Raw genomic sequence first — 23,385 nt, 5'->3', positions numbered from 1 at the left:
TGCTGTGCTGAAACTGCCACTTACACATTTAAGACATTCCCCAGTACAGACAAGTCACAATTTAACATTTCTGTATGATTAATATTCCAAGGTGTATAAAATTACAGCCTTGCACAGTACATCAGTACAGCTTCTCCACAATTATCTCCATATCCCCCTGAATCTTAGAATTATTGTTATGTTATCATTTTTTATACTTTCACTCTACAGAGAACTGGGAACCTCTTTCCAGTGTATATAAATGCTCCAATAAATGGCCTTATAGCTTCTCTCTAAGGCCAACCAGTGCTATGAGGCAGGTATAGGATTTATGCGTCCCAAGGTGTATCTTTTAAAGCTTCTAACTTAATGTAAACAAATGATGCTTACGCTGGCCTTGAGAGTCACATTGACCAGCATTAATAGACCCCAATTCCAACTGGATGGCAATATTGACTTCCAGCTAAAGGCCCACGTAGATTATCTTTCAGCAGTAATAGCAAATCAATCTATTTGCACCAAGAGATTGGGGATTACAATGATTCTACCAGCACAATGCCTTTGTTCTGCTAAACCTTCTCTTTCAAATCAAGTGAAAGCACAGAACATGAGAATGAAAGGAGAGCAGGCCATTTAACTCGCCATGCTTATTTGTTTTCTAAGTAGCTTATTGATCGGAGGTTCTCTTCCAGCCACTTCTTGTCTTGAGTTTGTAAGGGAACTGGCTTCCATTAAATGGCTGGCAGTTTGTTCCAGACTCCTGCCACCCATTGAGTATCTTTCTTAGGGTCTTCATTATGGGTATGGTTACATATATCTCCTCTATGAGCTTCGCTAGAAGTATTACAATTCTGCAACTGTAAATAATTAGACAAGCTATGTGGAACAAAAACCAGAAGATTAAATGTGTTGAGGAGCCCTGGTCTAAAGTGAGGGGTCTAAAGAAAGCATGACCTCTTTATTATCTTAATGTAAGCTTCATATATAAATAGTAAGTTGAGGTGGAAAAGGGCATCTACTAAGCAAATAATAATAACAATGTTCCTTCTGCTGACTTCAAAATCTGTCTATTTTTGTTTGGAAAAAAGTATTTCTTTATACTCGTATACACTAGTTTATACATTTGCACATACTGTACATGTCTTTGCAAATGCATATGCAATGCATTATACATGTCTCCACAGTCTTAAATTGTGTCTAAATCTTTTTGTACAAAGGTCTTTGTAGAGCTTCGCTATATTAAAATGCAGTTTGGAAGTCTGTGCTTCAGAGTTAAAAACAGCACCTATGGATACTGGTATCTACAGTATTCACCCCCCTTTCAGCGGTTTTCCTTATTCATGCAATGCAAAAGAAGTACACACATTTTTAAAATGAATATTTTAACACAAAACTGAGCCATTGTATGGGTGAAAGAAGTCAAATTGCAGCAAATACCAACAAAAAAACAAAAGAACTAAAATATTTTGATTGCATAAGATTTTAATCTTCCTTACTATGGTAGACCTACAGTAATTTAGTTCAGGGGTACAAAATTGCTTTGAGTTGCACAGTTAAGATGTCTGTATGCAACAATAGTGGATATTAGTAGATAGTGGTTAGATCTCTTTAAAGTCCCTCAGTCAGTGAATTTCATGTAAAGATTCAACCATGAAGGAGGACCAAGGAGCTTTCAAAACAACTCAGGTAAAGCTGTAGAAAGGCACAAATTAGGCGAAGAGTATAAAACACTTTCAAAGACATGGAATATTCCACTGGGAACTGTATAGATGATCATTAAGAAATGGAAGCTGTATTGTTCTACTCAAACACTGCCGGAGATCAGGTTGTACCTTCAAACTTAGCACCCAGGCTATAGACAAGGACATAACTGGTAAGAGATTGCACTTTGAAGCCACCAGTGACTTTGGAAGAACTGCAATGGCTAACTACTTAGCTCAATGGCTAAGATGGGAGGCACTGGCCATGAATCAGCTCATTAAGCCGGCAGCCATATATACATAGCCAGCAGCCATATCACCCTGCAACTCACAACTGGTAACCCACTGAAGCTAAGCAAGTGTGAGCCTGGTCAGTACCTGGATGGAAGACCTCCTGGGAAAAACTAAGGTTGCTGCTGGAAGGGTGGGGCCAACAGGGGGTGCTCACACTGCAGTCTATGTGAGTCCTAATGCCCCAGTACAGTGACGGGGACACTATACTGTAAACAAGCGCCGTCCTGCGGATGAGACGTAAAACAGAGGTCCTGACTCTCTGTGGTCATTAAAAATCCCAGGGCGTTTCTCGAAAAGAGTAGTGCAACTCCGGTGTCCTGGCCAAATTTCCCATTGGCCCTTACCAACCATGGCCCCCTAATAATCCCCATCTATGAATTGGCTTTATTACTCTGCTCTCCTCCCCACTGATAGCTGATGTGTGGTGAGCGTTCTGGCGCACTATGGCTGCTGTCGCATCATCCAGGTGGATGCTGCACATTGGTGGTGGTGGAGGGGAGTTCCCATTATCTGTAAAGCGCTTTGAGTGGAGTGTCCAGAAAAGCGCTATATAAGTGTTAGCAATTATTATTATTAAAACAGACCCATCTTAATTCCCACATGGAGTTTGTAATAAAGCACTTATACGATACTGCAAATATCTGTTGAATATGTCAGCAGATGAGAGAAGATTTGAACTCTTAACTGCAGTAGAGTGATGGGGAAACTATACTGTAAAAAAGGCGCCAGCTTTCAGATTAAACAAAAAACGATGTTCTGACTCTCTGTGGTAATTAAAAATCCCAGGGGCTTTCTTGAACTGATTAGGGGTGTTACCCTGGTGTCCTGGCCAGATTTCCCTCTGATTTCATGAATTGACATCATACATTTCCCTACGGGATTAATAAAGTATTATCTATCTATTTTATCAATCATGGCCTCCTAATAATCCATTGGCTTCTTTACTCCCTCCCCTCCCCAGTGACCGCAGATGTGTGCTCATCATGCTGGCGCACACTGACTGCCACCAAATCATCCAGGTGGAGCTACACATTGGGGAGTCCCCATTACCTGTAAAGCGCTTTAAGTAGAGTGTCTAGAAAAGCACTATATACTGTAAGTGTAAGGATTGTTGTTATTAGTAGTAATAGTGCAATGTTTTGCAAACCCAACATATTTAATCAACTAGTCAACCATCTCTACTAACAGGTAGAGAGAGATACTATACTGTATATGCTGTGGGGTTGCCTCACATTTTCGGGGACTGGAAAGTTGTTTTATATTTTCAAATTATACATATGCTTAAGTATATTTGCATTAGAAGAAATAATTAGCATGAGGGCAGCATGGTAGTAAAGCGCTGGGGTCCTGGGTTGAATTCTGGACCTGGTGCTATCTTGTGCAGGGTGTTTGTGTTCTCCACGTCTTTGCATGAGTTTCCTCTGTGTGCTCCAGTTTCCTCCCACACTCCAAAAACATACTGGTACTGTAGGTCAATTGGCTTCTGGGAAAACTGCTATGAGTGTGTATGTTCCTGCCTGATGGACTGGCTTCCTGTCCAGAGAGTTTCTCACCTTGTGCTCGTTGGTTGTATTGGATAAAGCAAAATGGATGGATTAATTCAGGACTTCTAACCGATACCAATATCTACAGCCTGTAAGTTACTCATGGTGACACTGATATTTTATGAAAATATTGAACACATTTATGCTAGCAAGACCTAATTTAAATGCTCCAGTATGATTATTTTATATGTATTAACATTAAAAAGTAAACGGAGCTTTGAGGTTAAAGCCCACCCCCACTGTCAAACATCACATTCATTTTTACATGAATGCTAAATATATATATTCACAGCAATGCACTGAGATGTGAGGAATCATCATGAGGAAAGCATCATGAAAGCTTACTTTTCCTGCGTGCTGTTTTATGTGGAAGGTTGGAACACATAATTAAAAGATAAAATGGAACCATGTCATTCTCATGGGGCTTAATGACAAGCATTCATTTGATATTAAAAATAATTGGGAATTCCCAATAATGCATTATAGTTTACATACAGTATATCTACCTTATATTATGGGTATTAGCAATATACTCAAGCAAGTAATATTTTTTGCAAAAATCCTGCAGATTAAGTTGCCCACTATAGTTTTCTAGTTTTCTGGCTGGCAAGTACAGAATTAACAGGGTTAGTATGCATTGTGTTAAGTAACAAATTCAAAAACACATTAAATACCAATATATGTACAGGTATATATAGTTCTGGATATTATTCGATTAATCGATAGTAAGAAAATATGCAGAGGGACTAATTCACATATTAATTGAAACAATTCAAGTTCTTGTGTGTCTTGTGTGTGAAAATATTTAAGAATATATAAAAAGAGTATAAATAACAGGAGGCTGTTTAGGTCCTTTGCCTGCAAACAGCTAAGTGATATGAGGATATTAATACTGTTTCTTATAACATAACAAAGTAACTTTAACCATAATTCCACAACACTTTGTCTAAAGAAGTTTCTTCTATTCTCAGTTTTAAAAGCACATTCTGACAATATATTTTCTGTTAAGTGCTGACAAAAATTGTACACAATATTCTGAATGAGGTTTTACAAGTACTGTAACTTGTACAATTTGAACACTCATTGAGATCATTTCTACACTTTCCATATTTTAACCCATTCCATGTTTGTTATTGCTATCTCATGTTGTCTAGAGAGTTGTTAACATACACACCTTAGCCTTTTTTCAGAAAAAGCTTCTTCAAGCTCAGTGTTTTCCGAAAAAAAGAAATATAAATCTGTGAAAATATATGGAGAATGAAATAATACTTTTTATACATGTATCTGAACACAAATATCAAAAATGTTAATGTACAGTATATCAGAAACTAACAGTTGAGAGAATACAAAGCAAATATTATCAATCAATATTATCAGATCAATTAGAAGTCATGCAGTAGAAGAGGTAGGACGTGTGGTGTGAGAATTGTACTGGTATAAACCATTCTCCATCTCTGATGCCCACTACTCCCAGTTTGTGACCATCAACCAATGAACATTCAAATGAATATACTGTAATTCCATTGAGATAATTGAAAAAACAAACAGGGTTTGTTGTAACATTAATATATATATATAATGTTTAGCTGAGGTCGCAGTAGTTACAGCTCTTGGGTACTGAGTTTGATTGTGATTGGAGTTTGCATGTTCTTTCCCTCTTTGCACTTTTTTTTGTCGTTAGGTATTGCAGTTTCCTCCACTTTTCAAAGACAAGCTGCAAAGGTTAACTTGCATGTCTTAATTGTTTCTATGGGCTTGCAAGTGCCCTGTCATTTCTCGTCCAACGTGTGGTGTTCTCATGCTCTGTGGTTCTAGGTTAGGCTGCAGTTGACCTGAACCTCACAAGGATTAAACAGCTTGTTGACTATGAACGGATGGATATTTAGCCGTAAATCCTCCACTGATAGACGAAGGCCTTTGTCAGATTTTTCCACTGTCCTCCCCACTTTGTCTGGCCCTTTGATACTTTAGACTCTGAATGCTTATAACAATATCACTTACTCTTTGTGCTCTGTTTTATTACTCTTTGAAAACAAAAGTTATACAGAATTTAATAATTATGCTATCCCCACTGATGTAAATAACATTAACTTACGAGAGGCCAGCAATTATATGTATTTGGTTTGAATAACATCACCAACAGAAAAGTGCATAACAGGCTGGATTGTTTTGGGAAGACTACAGTAGCTGTGATTCTAATGGAGAAAACAACTGTGCACATCAAATGTAAGGTCGAATCCTGACCCTTTGAAGGTGAGACAAAGCACACGCAAGAAGCATGTAAAGAAGAACAAGAACAGACACATACTGTTGTGTGAATAGTCTGCTGAGTGCACAATGCAGCCACAGCAGAATTCATAACAATAAAGTATGAAGCAGTGAGGAGGCCAGGGCTGTCATTGTAGGAACCAGACTATAATGAGTTGACATACAGAATGAGTTAAGGGCTAGATTTGGAAGTGTCACTTGTCTAATGTAATTATAATTCTTTTAATAAACCTAAAACAATATGTGATATGCGTATGGCAGTCGGCCAAAAGTGTTTTAAGATTTGTTAAAAAAAGGAAAGCATACTGTAAATACAATGTAGTTATACAGTACTTTCCTTTTAACATATGAAAACGAGAGCCATTTACCATTTTCATAAATATAAACTGTCAACGTTTGTAAGACCTTCACCTCAATCTATGCAAAACACAAGTCTCTGAATATTTATAAGTAATGATGTAGAGCTAAGCTTGTTTCTGTGAATGTTATGTGTTATATATTATTTGTTAATACAGCATAAGTCTTTAGACTGACAAGTTTAATAAAACCTTTCCCTTTCGTGTCTTTAGAATGCTTTAACATTTTACTGTTTACAAGCAAGTATTTTTTTTTACATTTGAAGGGTCTCAGAAATATCAAATTACAGTACAACTTTTGTTAAAGTACAGTGCATACAGGTACTTCTCTCTATAGCTGAAAAAAGCATATGAGATGCTCAGTCACATCTTTTGAAACTTAAGTCACATGTTTTAAAATCCCAAACTCAGGCCAAACTGAATGTACTGTAGCATATCCCTTACAGAAAGGCTTGATAATGAAGACAGTATTATTGCAAATCATGAAGAGATCACTTACACCACTTTAAAATTAGACATTAAGAATGTGTGAAGTTCTTGCCGAATCAGCACTCAGTAGATATTGTATCAGTCAACAAATCATTTTCAAACCACACACAGTAACACTGATATTGAAAGAAACTCATTAAACAGAGGTTTTCATTGTTTTCATTCATATTCATAAGCCATGAAAAGCACGGCAGTATACACTTGTTTTTAACACGTGTGATGAAACAAAAGACGCTTAAGAGGTGAATGGTGGAGCAGGGCACCCTGAACACTGCATTCACGCCAGTGAATGAAACTATGCCACCCAGCTCTCACGAGGAATTATGGAAATTGTTAACACTGCGGGAGAGAGGAAGCCAGATAGCACCTGTCATCGACATTAGCTTGAAGACCTGTAAAGTGACGGGTGCAACGACATCTGAGAAAAACGCAAGAGCAGGGAACAGTTTATGAGAAATTTACAAGCTAGAGATGACGGTCATCCAGTCAGTCTGAGAAACTCAGTCAGATATTTTAATTCCGCAAGGATCTGTGACACAGGTCAACTTAAGAAACCGCAATTTAACATTCTTTTCTAAAATAAAGCTCTCTTCATGCTAGTCGTACCAGTACTTCGGGGCAGGAATGTTCTCTTCTTGTTTGAGTGGCAATGCTTCAACCAAATGACCATCCCTGTTGACCATTGTTTTGATTAGCTGTGGAGCTTTTCTTAATTCTACTTGTGATTGGTCATGGTCGTAACAGGGTTTATATGAGACAACATAACGTTTGTCTGTCAATTCCCGAGCTGCTGTCCGCACGGAGTGAATATGATCTCTCCATGTTCACATGTGTCTCTCTGGGTGCTCCAGTTTTCCAGAGTTCAGAAACATGCTGGTAATATAGTGTCATTGGCTTCTGGCTAAGCTGGTGCTGGTGTGTATATGTACTGTATATGTGTCCTGCACTGGACTGGTGTTCCTTTCATCTTGCCTTGTACTTGTTACTTGCCAGGATAGGCTTCTGCTTGTTCGTGGCCTTATATTGGTTAAACCGGTTAGAAAATGGTTGAATATCTACAATGGCTGAAATGTGAAAAAACAATAGGGAAATGCCTGGAGGCGCTGGGAGATTTGGGACATCTGTGTTTTAGGCTTTTGAGAAAAAAGCTAATTACGCTGTGCACATAATCCACCAGCACATAGCACATAATATACACATGACCTCCATGCTACCTTTATTTTTTTAGTAAGTAATAAATCCCTAAATTACAGTAAACATTCCTTTGAGTAGTGATTGCCTTTTGTATTGATATTGTTGTCATCATATCTAATGCTATCTTTTCTTTTTGCAAAAATCAATGTGAAACTTTTCAGTAACTGCACCTGTTCTTAATTTTATAAGTAAGGTGAACAAAATAGTGAGCAAATATCGGTAAGAATATTACCTTTCATCTGATCCTATTACTGATTTCTCTTTCCATTTTTTCACACATCAAGTCAAAGGCAGCCATTATATAGATATTATATCCACAAAAAAGCAGAATGAGAATGTCATAAGACATTTCCGTGTAGTGCTGTGACTCGAGGAGAGCTAATTAACACCACTGAACTCATCACAACTGCATGTTTTTAACATAATCTAACTTGAAAGGGTGGTATTTACTCTAAAATACACATTGAGGAAAACTCTAATTTAAAACCTTGTTTACACTGAATTTTTTGTCTTGCTTTGCAGCCCAAGGAAACGTATTGGACCTTCCATTACCATTTCTCCGGAAAATTTTGAAAAAAATATCAATAAAAATATCAAATATAAAATTATCTTATTGTACCAGAAAGATATCGGGCAAAGACAAAGACTTCTCAGACAGAATTTTCTCCTCTGAGACCTAACCAGTTTAAGTTGAAAAAGCAGACATTTTTAATTTAAAAAATAACACAACTTAAAGTTATGTGCCATTGAATATCTCATCTGAATATTGTAAAAAAATATCTAAATGTAAACCTTTTTGTTTTTTAGATTACTATAAGCAAAACCTTTTCACCATGGAAGACAAGTTTATTTTATTTTTTTACAAATCATGGATAAAGAGGGCAAAGTGTAAAAATACTGTATATAGCTCCAGTTACAGTATGACACCAATGTAGTCTACATTGGAAAATTAGTCAAGTATACCTTCATGCATTCAAACATAACAAAAACTAATATTTTTATTAGGTTTCCCTGAAAATATTTCATCACTGTTTAATAAACGTCCAGCTTGCATCAATCACACTATGAAATATTAATGATGTTTGTTCACCTTTACATCTTTACCGTGTCAATCAAAAGGCCCCAATTAATAATGTCTAGGTTTACTGACAAAAAGATACATCAAAGACATGCTGAATGACATACATTTAAAAGGAACCCCCTGGTTACAAGATCCATATATAAATCTTATGCAACATGACACTGATTATACAAAAGGTTGATGACAGCCCAGCACCACCCAAACAATTCAGAAACACATGTCCAGTTCTGTAGTTTGGTAACATTGTAGTGAGTGTGTGAGAGAGGTGAGATAGACCCAGCAGCTACATCACCCTTCAACCTACTGAAGCTCAGCGGGTGTGAGGCTGGTCAGTACCTGGAGACCTCCTGGTAAAAACTGAGGTTGCTGCTGGAAGAGGTATTTGAGAGGCCAGTAAGGGGTGCTCACCCTGGGGTGAGTCATGGGGACACTGTACTGTAAAAAAGCATTGTTCTTTGGATGAGACATAAAACCAAGGTCCTTGGTTTTGTGTGGTCATTAGAAATCACTATGGGTGTTACCCTGGTGTCCTGGCCCATTAGTGTTCACCAGTCATGGCCTTCTTATAATCCCCTTCTATGAACTGGCTTCATCACTCTGTTCTCCTCCCCACTAATAGCTGATGTGTGGTGATCGTACTGGTGCACTATGGCTACTGTCACATCATCCAGGTGGGCCTGCACATTGGTGGTGGTGGAGAGTCCACCAATGAAGTTTTGGGCGTGACTCTCCTAGTTTAGGGAATCCAAGAGAATAGGCACCCCAACACTATTGGGGGGAGAGAAAGATGCAAGATAGGAAGTCCTTTGTGTGAGATTCGGGTGAGAGACTAGGATCTACAGTACCCTTCCTCCCAAACTTCTCTTATGAGTTCCATAGAGCACCAGACTCTTGTCTATCCTAGATTGGATGCATCAGCCAACTCTGGACACATAGTTTAGTTGGTCATGGGACACAATCATCTCTGACTACAAGAGATACCAAAATAAAATAATCTGGGACATCATACGAAGAGTATTATACGAATCATACGAGTATATATGAATCATACTGCATTCACTTTTTTTTCATTTAACATTGTTAAATAACCTCTTGAGATGCAACAACTCAATACAACATCTTTCTTATAAGGACACTGAATTAGTTAACAGATCAGCAATCTAAACTCTGGTTTTCTGGTTTTGATCTTAATATAAAATGAATCCAGAGAGACATTCATTAATGATAATATGTCAAAATTCATTTCTAAAATTGTTACTTTTGAGAGAAGACAATCTTGCTGATAAAAAAAAATAGTTTCTTTTGGTAACAAAGATATTTCGCCTATTATTACTGTAGTTCACATTTTGAATATACAAAACATTATTACATTTTGTGTTTCAACTTCCTTTTTAGGTGCATAGATCAACATAAAAGTGGGTGGGAATCATTTTAATTTTTCACTATTAGTATATGAAAATATTAATTGTTCACACTTCTATGTGTTAAAAATGTTATAAACTGTTTATTTGCTGTATGTTTGCTCTACGTTTGTTATTTTAATCCTGTTTATTGGGTAATGTCAATCTGTATATGAGGTTAATATAATAAGTTGATTATCTTTGTCAATACTGTGTTTCATCAGGGAAAGTAGCTGTAAAAAATCTTTAAATTTCTATTTAAAGTATTAAGGATGAAGAGAAACTTCCGGAACATGACAAGATCAGGATAAGTATTTGAAGTACTGTAGTTATGATCCTTCCCAGACAAACTAAACAACAACACATTTAATGCCAAGCAGTCAGAACAGCTGCCCCAAAAGAAAGCAAGTTTCAGTATTTTGCTGAAGTGCAGACAAAGCAGTGGGCATCAGAATAACAGAATGCCACAATAACATTTCTGCTTTGTCAGATTTTCAGGGACAGATCTGAACAACACAGTGATGAAAGAAATATAAAGGGTGATGACGCATATTGCCAATGCATGTTACTAGTAACTTGTCATGTTCACAATTTGTATCCTTAAAAATGTGATAACAATTCACTGTGACCTTGTAAATCACCAATTTAGTTTTAAAGAGATAAAAATAAAACTCTTCATGTGTTAACATACTGCACCATAATATACCTTTTTAGGCATGGCTGGTGTTGTAACAGACAAACAAGTTCTGGATCCCGAGATGAAATTTAAACAACTGAGTTTATTGCATGCAAGGAACAATAAGATCAAAGAAGTGTTCAGAGAATCGTTGTAAAGCTCCAGTTTAAATAGCAAATTTCAGCCATTTCTGACGCAAATTGTTATTATGATAATGGTGGGAGGTCACCTGTGTTCGGACATTCTCCAGACCTTGAACACTTTTAGTGGCTGGTCTCTGCTTCCCATGGTTAGGGAGTCTCTAGCTCACACTTGGAATCTCTTATCAGTTAACTCCTGTACCTGCCATAACTCAAAAGTGCTTAAGCATGGAATGTCTTGTACCAAAAGAAGTCTTTGTGAAGAAAGAAATCAGTTTCACATCTTACTGTATATCTTTCTTCAGCTGGTAACCCCAACATTTTCTCAGCTTCAAATCTCCACAAATTAACGCATTCAGACACCTGACGCCAACATGCTCTTCAGCAAAGCAGCTTATTAATGCTAAATTAAAGTGAACTTTGGAAATTTGGATCCATATTGTACATATCTGTGCACTGTGCATTGTAAGTATAACAATATTTGGAATTGAAACGACACTATTTAGAAATAAAATGATACAAAGATACACCTTATTGATTTTCCAGGCAACAACCCAAAACTCCAAAAAAATATAGAATACTGTATATCACTCCAACCTAAGGGTATTTGAACAACTTTAAACTGTTAAGAAGTTCTACAACATTAGAAGAGAATATATTTAGGCAAGCTACCAACATTAAAAAAGGATCCCAATTAGTGTGTCTGTAGCTTAGGGCTCTACTTAATTTCCACTTCACACTACAAAACATTTTATGTGCAATTCATTTGCTTAAAACAGTGCCTTGCTGTTCAGTCTTATGTTTTTAATGAAAAAAATCAAAATAGCAGTTAAGGATTGCGTATGTAAAATTTAATCCTTTAAATGAGAAAAACAATGCACCTGCTTGTTTGTATTACAAAAATAAATAACTTAATGGCATAAAATTGTTTCATGTATTATAAACGTAATCAATTTAATGGCATATAAATCCAAACTGTGTTCGACAGAGGGCAATTTAGAAGGTAAAAGAATGACAAACGGAATAAGGTAAGGGTAAAGTTAGTAAATTATAGTATTTAGTAATTTCTAATTTTTCATTGCAAGTAAATTTTTAATCCTCAAATTAAGGTATAAACAGACTTTTGTTTGTTATTTTTATGCCAAATACTGGAAGTTGTGTATTGGATGTTATTTATTAAAATAAAATTAATCACAGTGAGGAATTAAACATACACAGCATACAAATGCTATACTGCTACTGTTTGTTAGTATTCATATTTGCAGTAGTGGAAATGGCGGTGGTGTTGATAGTATTATGTTTGTGTCTGTAATCAAAGCACATGCCTTTCCGTTATTCTATAAAGAGGAGATCTCCCTCCCTGGTCCTAGAGAGTCCCAGTCCACTAGGTTCTGTAGGTCATCATTAAACCATCAATTTCTAAAGTTCTGGAAAAATTCCAGTGTGGTGAATATTAATAGGTGATTTGATAAATTAGTTGATATACAGATCAGCTTGGACTAAATTGTAAGTACTCTTCGGCTTTCAAGAACCAGAATTCTCTCTATTGATCAGATAATGTCAATTCATATGGGACCAATAGTTTTCTGAAATAGCTGCCAATTTCAGAAAACAGCTGACCTATAAAACTAACCAGGTTGAGGCTAATGACGTATTCTTTGCTGTGCAGACTGGCATTAACTAAAAGAATATTATACTATAAAGAGGAAAATATACTATGGATTTATTTAGCAGAAAAAACATATTATTTCTCTGCATTATTATTATCCACATTAACAGCTTCTTTGATTAAATGTGGGCAGCAGTGTTTTTTTTTTTAGAAAGGTGAAGCTTTTGAAAGATGAGCCAAACATGGAACGTCTTTGCTTGTACTCTAAGTTGACTGCAAAGCCCACCTCAACCGAAAAAAATGCAGAAGAAAATGTGACTCGGGAAATTCCTTACATGGACTTGAACCTAAAGGTGCATCTATTTAATATACCCAGGTAGTGTACAGCATTAACTAATCTCCAGATATTCAATGAATACTATAATAATGAGTCCCTATTTGGCAGAGGTAGGTAGGGGTAATCATATCATAGTTCCATAAAACTAAGCAGTGAAAAACAGTATTTAACTAAAACCACATAAAAAACATTGTAGAGCAAGCTCCTAGAAGTGATAAACACCCTAACAGGAGAAATGGCCTAGATTCTTATTTTTATATAACAGATGGATGACAAACTGAAACAATGCAACACTATGCACATAAATCTGAAGGTTGACTATGAATAGAATGACAAACAAATACAAAGTAATTCAGTACCATTGCCCTTAAAAGGGCCATTCACACTTGTGGCCATTTAGCCAAACACAACAGCCAAAGGATGATTTGGGGCTTGTACTGTATATCTGGGAGTCAGGGACTGTGAGTTTCTTACTTGCTGGTTAGTTCAGTGGATGTCTTTGGTCTAATTTGTAGTGATGTGATGGTTTGAATTTACTGGAACAATTAGAAATTGGAACAGTAAATTAAGTGCTTTTATGGCGACTAGGAATCGATCAATATTGGCATGTGGATTCAAACTAGGCAAAATGCAGTTTGTTAATACAACAGATAAATGTATGAAACAAACCAACTAGAGTTATAATAATATATATGTGAGTCAATCTGTCTTGATACAAGTGGCTGATCATTCACTCAGGGATTGCATTGATTTGATCATTTATATGCATATTATATCATTTTATACTCGTATACTTCACAAGTCAATATCGAGTTACATTTGTGAACAAAACTGTATCATACGTGTTTGGAATAGCGGTTTATTTCATGATTTCTAATGAAGGGCTCTTAAACTATCCAACAACATGGTGTGGAGAATCCTGTGGAGAGGCAGGCCTGGGCTGGGTTCATTGCTGCTGTGTCCAGTCTTATTCTGCTTGCCTGTGGCACAGGGAAAAGAATAACGTTCATTGCCATCCCCATGCTAAGATTTCCTTGCATTTCCTTGCATCCACTTACAGTAGATACAATCTTAGGCAGCTTTCCAACAGTTGGTGCACAAAGTCTGTGCACTGACTGACAAAACTGGGGAGATAAAATGCGACTACTACAGTAAATATACCGTTACTCAGGCTTGTTGATAAAAAGTCCAACTTCATTAATATCTTTAATCAGGCAATATTACAACTGGTTTGCAAGTTGCAAAATTTCTTTCAGAAAGTCTCGGGTAAAATTCCTTTTTTTTTCTATATAGACTCACTCTCTTAGCCTGGTGTTTCTGGAAGCTTGGACAATGGTGGCCTCAGACGCATGGTTGAAGAGCTTGTCAGGTTGCCAGGTCTCAAGTGAGAGAATGAGCACATTTTATGGCTAGGTGATAACTGGTAATCACAGATATTGGTTATGATGTCATCAGGTGTAGTGGTCTTCTCCAACCTGCAGTCATCTTTTGGATGACTGACCAGTGACCCCCAGTTAAGATCCCAGTCCAAATAACCCCTCTTTGTGAAGCAGACTGAGAGGTGCTGGGCACCAATCGCTGTAGATGTCAAAGATGGACCAGCTGATGACATCCTAGATTGTTTCAGAGTGAGGGCATGCCCCTTGTCAGAGGGCTTGATGTCTTCACATTTTTAAGGCCTGGAATCTGAGCTGTGCTGTGCCAGTGTTTTTGTCCATTCAAGACAACAGAAAAAGTATAAAAATGTTTATGAACACTTTGTTCTTAGTGTAAAAACAAGTCTTACTGCTACCCCTTATCTCTTCCTGTATCTGTTGGAGTCCCAGCACCTGACACTAGCCCCTGTGGAGTTCTTCTGAAGCATGTGGAGTCGTACATATGACCCAGATGGGCAGACAGCCAACGCTAAGCCAATAGGCCTGCTAAAGTTGTATTCAGTATTGTCATACACTGCAAATGATATCCAAAGGTATAGGAAAAGTAGTGTGATTTTTATTAAAACAAGTTCCCACACCAAACAACTTGTGGTTATTTGGAACCTTTGTAACATTATTCTATCCCTTTATTTGTATGAGTTGGTAGTATAACATGAGTATAAAATGAGAATATCTCCTATATATAACCAAAGAAGAAGGAAGTGCCTGTTCAGTCAGGAAGCAGGGTGATTAAATTAAATATTCATACGAGCCTGACAGAATTAAATATTAATATGAAGCATGACCGTATACAATAGCAGATTAGTGGAAGATCATGCCTATTCCAGATTTTATTTGCCCCAGTCTGTTGTTCTAATAGGCTTTACATTAATTTTAGGATCTTATTTTTCAATGAAGACTGTATTGCTTTAGCATAGTTGATGAATACTGTATATGCATGGTCACAAAATCTCATGATCAGAAAAGGGTTGTGTTACTAACTATACAGGAAAGCACTGAAAGAACTCACTGATCTGTTTCTTATATGCTAACGACATCTCATTTTAAAACAGTGAGGAAAAATATCTTGTTTGCAGTCTAATGCAAAAGCAGTTGTTTCCTAATCTTGACAAGACGATAAAGATGACCTCGTGTAGCCTGGTCCTTTTCATTACAGGGTTTAATTTTCAAACAGGAAAATCCCCATAAGGGCTTATACTTAAACTGTAATGTGATACATGAGGCCCACCATCAAGCTCTTCTATTCTGAAATTGTAATTCCTGACAGTGAATTAATCTTATTATGAAGGCAGCATCCCCACTGATTCTTCATCTGAATAAATGCTTGAGTCCCTGCTTTTCTATACTAATAGGATTTGTGTAACTTTTACTGAAATTTACCTTTTTTGGATGGACTGTGTATGAATACAATGGAATGAGCTCTTAACGGATTCCACCAGAAGATAGAGGAGCTCAAGAAAGCTTATTGTTTCTTTGTCACTGTCAACTGCCATTTACTCAGTATTGTGCAGTCCTTCAATTTCTTGTCACTGACACAATTTTAGATTCACAGTAGTTAGGTCTGTCACATTCTGTTGAATCCAGGCTGAAATACAAACTTTATGTGTGGGGAAAAAAGATGCCAGCATAGTGTGAGATGTGCAAGATGGAAAATGATTCTAAAATGGTCCCTTAAGGAACATGAAATGTTAAAATGATTAGGAATGACATATTTTAAGGTATCTTTCAATGACAGAGAAGGAGCACACACGCTTCCTAATGATAAAGAACATTGTGACTCCAAAACTAATAAAACAGTGGACTTAAAATACATGCTCTGTAACATTGAGCAAACTGCAGGTTTTGCATCCAAAATATCCATCATCATCTCCACAGGAGACTGAGGACTTGTACCAAATGACAGGTGTCGATGTAGTAAAGCACAAATACCCAGAGCCATTAATTAATATCTCAGCTGGAAATTCCACCAGACACAGACTAACCTAGATGTTCTGTATTTCAATAGGTGCAGGTGTCACTAAATAAATAAGAGACTACGGTACATGTTTGAAAACTGTTCCTATTAAGTGTTAATTCTACATTTTGTCTATAAACTAGTTTGTCTTAAACAAGCATAATAATTATGATAAATTATACTATTATAAATAAAACCACTTGATCAATTTATATGGCAATGAAACAAAGGAATCAATACCAAAATGCAGAGATTTAGTATGTACTGTATGGGAATGTAAATTAATGAAAATGTTTAATACTGGGCAAATATTTTATATGGCATCAAAACTCCTTACATACTTGGTGTGACATATTAACCATTATCACATTTACCATTCCCAAAAGTGTAAACACAAAGAGCAGAGTAGATTGAAATGTTTTACATTTTTCCTTTTAGTGTAGACTCATGTAGCAACATTTAAAATGCTAGCTTTGCTTTAGCTAAAATATGTGAAAAATGGTGTTTATTTTTAGTCAAAATGAAAAGGAAAATTGAAAGTAGATTTTGTATACTTCAAATATGCTATATTTTTTAACATGAAAAAAATAGACATTGTCCTTGCACAGTATATTCATAACTGGAAAAATCAATCTAAAATGAAGCAATAACTCTCACATGGTGTCTGCTTTTAATTTGCATAGGCATTGTTACAAAGAAAAGTAATTCTTATGTTCAGCAACTTACATCATAAACCAGTAGCTGGAAGTCCAGGAATGCCTTTCAAATGAAAACATTGTCACGTGAAATGTCAATTCAAGTTATGCATTCTAAAAAGAGTCTGATTGGCAATTTAAGCAGTAATAAGAGGTTGTGAATTAAGATCAAATTTAAATGTCAAAATGTCACAAAATTCTACACAAATGATTTAATCAATTTCCAGGCAATAACTTTGTGATTTTATTGCAGTTATATAAATGGGACGTTTCTTTTGATGTGCTATATGCGCGAGTTAATAAATAGAATTCAAGGAAATACACACAATGGAAACACATCTCTATAGATGAAGATTCTTAATTTTTACTTTTCAGTGTGGAATTAACCTCTGCTTGTTCCTCTGTAACTCACACACTTATGCAGCCACTCTACCCTGTCTAGAATAAGCCATACCTGAATAATGAAACTGTTGCTGTTTCTGTCTGGCATGCTGGCATGCCAGATCAATTGCTAAATAAAACGAGTAATTTCCTTTTGGTTTCTAGAAGTTAAGTTCCTTTACTGGTGATATACATTAACACATAATCTGAACACAATCTTAGTCTGATGAAATACAGGTCTGGTAGATTTGAAGCTTTTAAAATCTACCGCATTGGCACTCTTGAAGCCTACAAGATTTAGCTTGACATTGTCTATGTTTCCTATCTTCACAAAAAGTCCCCTAAGAGACAGATGCAGATATAGGAATGGTGTTTTATAAAACTACAGGAAAAAAAAGGCAGAACTACTAAAAACACCTTTTTTGCCATTAAAAAATAATTTCAGGATCTTAAAAATGGAAATTTCTTAGAAAATAAGCAAAAATCATTAGCTTAACTTCATATCTCCTAAGTTATTTGTCCAACTGGTATTACAATTTTAACCAACAGTTTATGAATGTGCACAAATTATGGGACATCTCCCAAATTAATCCTACTGTGCCACAAGCATACATCCTATTTGTGACATACTTCTGAAGCCATGCAAAACCAACTCATTATTCTTTCACTTAGTGCGTTTAATCATAGCTGTTCGAATGTCGAAATATCTGAAGCCTGCCAACCATCTGTGAATATCTAAATGAAGGAAAACTGGACCAAATTAAAAACACCCTGATGTCTCCAGATAAACTCAAGCCAAGACAGATTAAATTAAATCTGCTGATACTCTGTAATACAGTAGCCTTCTTATATAATCAATTAAATAATGCAAACAGCTTAATAACTCACATTCTCTTCTGCAGTGTCTTGCTAATCTAGTAAAAGACTGTATTACACAATACATGGAGGTACTATTGTACAAGGACACAATAAAACAGGTATGCAATTTAAAAAGAAGGACACAATTTGTGTACCTTTCCTCCAAAAGATAAACATAAAATAAAAAAATAGTAGAATCAACGATATTTGTATTCAATCAGTACAGAGTTAACACAGAGAGTGAACAAAGACAAGAAGTTATAGAGTACAATTCTATACTATGGAGGGCACTTTATTGTTTTAACTTTTTTTTTCTTTTGAATTATTACAGTAGGGCTAACTGCCTCTTCACCTGAAAGTATCTCCAGACAAGTTGTCATGTAGGCAGAAGACAGCTTTAAAGAAATCATTTTAATTAATATACATTTACAATCCCAGCAAAGACAGTGCAGCCCTTGTTATTTGAAAATGAAAATCTCCACCTAGAAGAAACAAGTGGAAACCACAGGTTAATTTAAAACTAAAAGGAGGAAAAATTGCAAAGTCCAAGTGTGCAAAGTTGAAAGAGACTTATTCACAAAGACTACTGTAATAAATGTAAAAGGTGTTTCCACAAAGTTATGGGGGGGAGTCACACTTGTGCAACCAGGGTGTTGTGGGTTTTTTATTTCAATTATTTTTCCTAATAATTATCTTTTTTTTCTCTTGTATTTTGTTGGTTGCAAAAGATGTAAAAAAGACGTAAAAATGTCTGACGTGGTTTATCTTGATTTCTGGCTTTACATCTCATAAATACGCTATTTCAGTAAGGGTGTGCAGACTTTTTATATTCACTGTATCACAACAGAAGCCAAACAACACTTCCTCACCCACTGGGACACACACACAAACACAACATAAACTGGAATGAGACAATAAACACTGACTGAGTAACTGACCAGGGTAAGAAACAGCAAAGAGAAGCAAGCCCTGATGAAGTACAGGCACAGTGGCCACAATTCGGCCATAGAAACCAGGCAAGAGAAGCAGATTTAGCTGCTTGGGGAGGACAGTGCTCCCATTGCCAGTGGGGAGAAACAGAAACACTTTCTGCACTGTGAGAAATACTCTGGAATTCAACAAACACTCTTCCCTAAAATAACAAATCTAATCCCAGAATTCCCACATCAGCCAGAATCAGAACAGCTCCTATTCTCACAGGGAACTTGGTGGAGCTGGCAGCCCAGAATATGATCACCTGTCATAGCCTGAGGAATAGAGAGTGAGCCTCTCTATCAATAGTCTTATGTGTGTTGTACTGTATGGTGTATGTACAGTAAATATCCCATGATGTGTTTACATTGTAAATGTCTATCGATGTTGTATTGAGCGTATATGCTTTGTCAACACTGTAATTCATCGATCGTGCAAGTAAAGATGCATTTGAAATCTGAATTTGAGAGAAACAAAGACACAGGGAGAGAGAAGAAAGTGTGTAGCAGCTGAGACATCCTTGCTCCGATCAGCCTTTAACAGCAAATTCAAAAGAGATATTTGTACCTTGTTAAGAGAACTTGCCATTCTGTTATTTTTGGAAACTCTGACACTTCCCTCATACTTCCTGTATGGAGAATTCCTAGGTTAAAATGGCCGATCCTAGTTAGTAGATGCATTTTTAGAATAGGGAGATACATTTCCCATCCACTTTGTAGATTTATGGAGAAGGATTAGCTGTAGGTCATATTCAGTTTAATTTAGAAGACAACTTTATCTCTCTTTTAGGCATGTGTACATGTTATATACTGTAGGAGCTGAATTCTGGTATTTTTCTGTTTGGTCATATGCCTCTGTGATGCCTCATTTGGAAATAGAGTAGCTTATATGTTTTATTTTGTGTTGTATGTTCTAACTGTGTGTTATTGCATCATTAATAAATATTTGTTTAACTTAGTGTGCCTGAAATATTAGTATTTTTACCAAAGCTGTGCCAGAGAATAAATAATTAAAATGCCTCTAATTATACCAACAGCATAACCGCTCAAATATTTCCTTGACATTTAATATAATTTATTTAATTATTGATTAATCCACTCAATCACTTTGTGGTACTGTAAATCTCTATTTTTGTAACCTCTATTTTTAACAATATGTTAGCTGTCTGCACTGTATACTCACAGTCTGTCTCATTACTGCATCATTAAATAAAATAATCTGTGAACTTTACAGTTTATAATTCATTTCACTCTAACAATGAGTTTAATAATAAAAAGAATATTTGAAAACATGTTTCAAAAGACAAAGAAATATAACTTTGCTCAGACTGTTTGAAGTAATAAGACTTTTGGCAGAGTTTAGACGTTATGAGCACATTAATGCAAGACAAGTAAAACTTTCCTATGAAATTTTGACAATTTTTTTCTTACTTTCTGTAAGAATTCAGGTGTTTAAAAACGTCCAATATTCCAGAACTATTTCATCACTTAAGATTTGTAATTTTTCCAACAGAGGCTTGGATACATTGGTAAGAACATAATGAAAAACTATATACCGACACATTATTATTTTAATAGATTAATTTCTTCTCTTGTACTAAGTGACATAAATCAATTGCTTGGTTTGGGGATATTAATATTAAATATAATAATATTTATATTAAATATCAAAATATCAACATTAAAATCTGCAGAAATTGTCCAGCATTTGTGGCTTTATATGGTTTAATCAGGGAACTCTTGTTCAGAGACCTCTAATATCATGCCACAAAGCTTATAACCAATTTAAAAAAGAAAAGAAGGTAAAAGTTAGCTACACTCAGAAGTGCAGCTAAGTCAAGCAGCCAAGTTGCATTCATTATCTACTTAGAAATCTAATTCAGCCAGCTGGCGTTTAATTTAGCTTGACTTACTACAGTACATTTATAGCCAGGGAACTGTTCACAATTTTTTGAACAATGTTGAACTGTGTCCAGCAAGGTTTCACTATAGACTGTATTTGTTTTTTTAAGAAAATTACAGTTTTTAGGAATTACAGGTCTTAAAACTGCTATTGAATGTCAGATTGCTTCTAAGTCAATAGAAGCAAGAAGACTTCTATTTTAATTAGCATTCATCAATGACCTGCAAATAGCCGACTTAATAGATTATGTGAAACTGGTGCAGTACATAGGACACACAGATTTAAGTGTTGTTGTCTAACAAATTGTAAAGATACCAAACATTTGAATGGAGACACCAAATTGTGTACACAAACGCAGAGAATGTGAAGGATGTTCATCATCTATGCACTATTAACAGCAATAAACTGCAGCATCTCTATTGCTTTCACATTTTCATTTTAAAAAGTCAAGACTCCACTTTCCATTAACAGAGATGTGCTCAAACAAGCGAGTTTCCATGGTGAAATGCAGAGTAACTAGCAAGGCAGGTAGCGCAATATCACATGACCTCAGATACTCAGGCAATAAGTGGTAATAAGAAAACAAATTCAAACAGACATATAATACAGTATGTTAACTGCTATCTAGCAAGATTTGACATTAAACTGTCAATCAGCAAAGCATTTCCTTAAGCCATAAGGTTTTTTTTTAAAGCACAGGGAATAAGATCAACTTGCTGGAAGACATTTGCACAGTTAAACCACTAATCTTCATAGTTTTTTCTCGAATTGTTTTTCGAGTAAGAAGAAAACTGAAATTCTCACATTCTTAATGAGGAAGTCTGAGTCTTGGGGAAACTCATAATGTTAGTTTACAAAATACCATTTTTATAACAGTAAACTTCATACAGTTAACAACAGTGAACACTGCCTTTTTTGCAATGTTTTGTTTATTAAATTGTAATGGCAGCACATTGCTTAGGCTTTTAGGTTTTCTGTGAAGCCTGCAGCAGATAGGAAGTCCAGCCCCAGCAATGTCACTTGCACTAGGCAAAACCGGCTGAAGGTATAGAAAGCAGTGATAGTGTGACATTCTGGCTTAATATTTGTTTCCATTAAAAAAATAATTTTAAGATCATAAAATAGTATTTTTTTCTGCAATTAGAATACATAACAGGTTTCTACTACAGAATAAAAATAAATGTTATATACTTATTTTTATATTAGCTATTGTATGTGATACATTTTGATCATTGTAATGATTTAATTATAGTAAGTACATAAATGCCTGTTTTATGTGCTATTTTATCATTAATCAAACGGGAATATTTTCTAAGTTGGTCTGCATTCTCTTTGATAGCATGTATCACAGCAATAATGACAATGATGATCTCGACTTAAAATTTTCCACAGGCAATTGTGGGAAGACGGAAAGATTCAGTCTTCTTAAGCTTGTAAATACCAGGTGTTAGATATTACGTACTGTAGTTAGTAGCTGCATAATGGGCAAGATGATCCAAGGATCTTATACAGCCTTTTCCTGAAATAAGCCAGGATATCAGCTTCAATAGCATGGCAGGGTCTTGACATTAACAAGACAGATGAAGAGAAATTTACTTCTAAGGAAATTCAAGGCACAGCCATAAATACTCAATTATAAAAATAACCCAGAATCTAATGCAGGGCTATGACTGGGATGACTTTACTACACATTAAACACAGGCAATTATAGACTGGCCTATTGATGTGCCAGTTAGCAGACGAAATGATTGTTAAATTACTCTTGATTTTACTTTGTTTCTATTACACATGGCTGGAATGTCTGTCAAAACAGAAGTTCTAATTAATGTTGGCTATATTTGCACATGCTTTACACATATATACTGCACTTATTTCCAAATAACTCTCTTGTGCCACACGTAAAAATGAATGCATTTTGAATGTATAAAACCTTTTATTTGCGATGTTACCAAAACATTAAAACTCAGTTACTCTGACAGTCTTGACAGTAAAATCACTTTACTTCAAATAAAAACATATGAAAGTACACAAATAAGAGGAGGTTTATTTGGCCCACTTAGGCAGTCTCGTGTTTAGTAACTAATTGGTCAGAGTATCTAATCCAGCCACGTCTTTAAAGA

The 23,385-nt window shown here is 35.8% G+C and overlaps 1 protein-coding gene across 1 annotated transcript in view; it reads right to left on the bottom strand.

Moving 5' to 3' along the window:
• xkr4 (XK related 4) overlaps window positions 1–23,385 on the bottom strand; it is a 117,684-nt gene that overhangs the window by 36,682 nt on the left and 57,617 nt on the right. The gene's annotated exons all lie outside the window — the stretch shown is intronic.

The sequence above is a fragment of the Lepisosteus oculatus genome, chromosome 6 (assembly GCF_040954835.1).
Source record: "Lepisosteus oculatus isolate fLepOcu1 chromosome 6, fLepOcu1.hap2, whole genome shotgun sequence".
NCBI classification, from domain to species: domain Eukaryota; kingdom Metazoa; phylum Chordata; class Actinopteri; order Semionotiformes; family Lepisosteidae; genus Lepisosteus; species Lepisosteus oculatus.
This window is presented reverse-complemented; position numbering and strand designations above follow the sequence as displayed.